This window comes from Physeter macrocephalus, chromosome 7 (genome assembly GCF_002837175.3).
Source record: "Physeter macrocephalus isolate SW-GA chromosome 7, ASM283717v5, whole genome shotgun sequence".
In the NCBI taxonomy this organism is placed as follows: domain Eukaryota; kingdom Metazoa; phylum Chordata; class Mammalia; order Artiodactyla; family Physeteridae; genus Physeter; species Physeter macrocephalus.
This window is the reverse complement of record NC_041220.1, coordinates 132,395,051-132,397,303: the sequence shown is the minus strand read 5'-3', so window position 1 is coordinate 132,397,303 and position 2,253 is coordinate 132,395,051. Positions and strand designations below refer to the sequence as shown.

The following is a 2,253-nucleotide window of genomic DNA, read 5'->3' as shown; positions in this document are numbered from 1 at the left end:
CAAGAGTGTTTCCTTTTCTCCACACCCTCTCCAGCATTTGTTGTTTGTAGATGTTCTGATGATGTCCATTCTAACTGGTGTGAGGTGATACCTCATTGTAGTTTTGATTTGCATTTGTCTAATAGTGATGTTGAGCAGCTTTTCATGTGCCTCTTGGTCTACTGTATGTCTTCTTTGGAGAAATGTCTATTTAGGTCTTCTGCCCATTTCTTCATTGGGTTGTTTGTTTTTTAATATTGAGCTGCATGAGCTGTTTATATATTTTGGAGATTAATCCTTTGTCAGTTGCTTCGTTTGCAAGTAATTTCTCCCATTCTGAGGGTTGTCTTTTCATCTTGTTTATAGTTTCCTTTGCTGTGCAAAAGCTTTCAAGTTTCATTAGGTCCCATTTCTTTATTTTTGTTTTTATTTCCATTACTCTAGGAGGTGGGTCAAAAAAGATCTTGCTGTGATTTATGTAAAAGAGTGTTCTTCCTATATTTTCATCAAAGAGTTTTAGAGTATCCAGTCTTATATTTAGGTCTTTAATCCATTTTGAGTTTAATTTTGTGTATGGTGTTAGGGAGTGTTCTAATTTCATTCTTTTACATGTAGCTGTCCAGTTATCCCTGCACTGCTCACTGAAGAGACTTGTCTAATCTCCATTGTATATACTTGCCTCCTTTGTCATAGATTAGTTGACCATAGTTGTGTGGGTTTATCTCTGGGCTTTCTAACCTGTTCCACTGGTCTATATTTCTTTTTTTGTGCCAGTACCATATTGTCTTGATTACTGTAGCTTTGTGGTATAGTCTGAAGTCAGCAAGTCTGAGTCCTCCAGTTCTGTTTTTTTCCCTCAAGATTGCTTTGGCTATTCGGGGTTTTTTTGTGTCTCCATACAAATTTTAGGATTTCTTGTTCTAGTTCTGTAAAAAAAAATGCCATTAGTAATTTGATAGGGATTGCATTGAATCTATAGATTGCTTTGTGTAGTAGAGTCATTTTCACAATATTGATTCTTCCAATACAAGAATATGGTATATTTCTCCATCTGTTTGTGTCATCTTTTATCTCTTTCATCAGTGTCTTATAGTTTTCTAAGTATAGGTCTTTTACCTCCTTAGGTAGGTTTATTCCTAGGTATTGTATTCTTTTTGTTGCAATGGTGAATGGGAGTGTTTCCTTAATTTCTCTTTCTGATCATTTGTTGTTAGTGTATAGGAATGCAAGAGATTTCTGTGCACTAATTTTGTATCCTGCAACTTTACCAAATTCATTGATTAGCTCTAGTAGTTTTCTGGTGGCATCTTTAGGATACTCTGTGTATAGTATCACGTCATCTGCAAAGAGTGACAGTTTTACTTCTTCTTTTCAAATTAGTATTCCTTTTATTTCTTTTTCTTCTCTGATTGTCACAGCTAGGACTTCCAAAATGATGTTGAACAATAGTGGTGAGAGTGGACATCTGTGTCTTGTTCCTGATCTTAGAGGAAATGCTTGCAGTTTTTCACCATTGAGAATGATGTTTGCTGTGGGTTTGTCATATATGGCCTTTATTATGTTGAGGTAGGTTCCCTCTACACCCACTTTCCTGAGAGTTTTTATCATAAATGGGTGTTGAATTTTTCTGCGTCTATTGAGATGATCATATGGTTTTTATTCTTCCATTTGTTAATATGGTGTATCACACTGATTGATTTGCATATACTGAAGAATCCTTGCATCCCTGGGATAAATCCCACTTGATCACGGTGTATGATCCTTTAAATGTATTGTTGGATTCTGTTTGCTAGTATTTTGTTGAGGATTTTTGCATCTATATTCATCAGTGATATTGGTCTATAATTTTCTTTTTTTGAAGTATCTTTCTCTGGTTTTGGTATCATGGTGATGGTGGCCTCGTGGAGTGAGTTTGGGAGTGTTCCTTCCTCTGCAGTTTTTTGGAAGAGTTTGAGAAAGATTGGTGTCAGCTCTTCTCCACATGTTTGATAGAATTCACTGGTGAAGCCATCTGGTCCTGGACTTTTGTTTTGGGGAAGATTTTAAATCACAGTTTCAATTTCATTACTTGTGATTGGTCTGTTCATATTTTATCTTTTTTCCTGGTTCAGTCTTGGAAGGTGATACCTTTCTAAGAATTTGTCCATTTCTTCCAGGTTGTCCATTTTATTGGCATAGAGTTGCTTGTAGTAGTCTTATGATGCTTTGTATTTCTGTGGTGTCCGTTGTAACTTCTCCTTTTTCATTTCTAATTTTATTGAGTTGAGTCCTCTC

At 35.7% G+C, this 2,253-nt stretch overlaps 1 protein-coding gene across 1 annotated transcript in view; it reads right to left on the bottom strand.

Annotated features, from left to right (window-relative positions):
- C7H4orf33 (chromosome 7 C4orf33 homolog) overlaps window positions 1-2,253 on the bottom strand; it is a 75,076-nt gene that overhangs the window by 1,477 nt on the left and 71,346 nt on the right. The window lies entirely within an intron of this gene.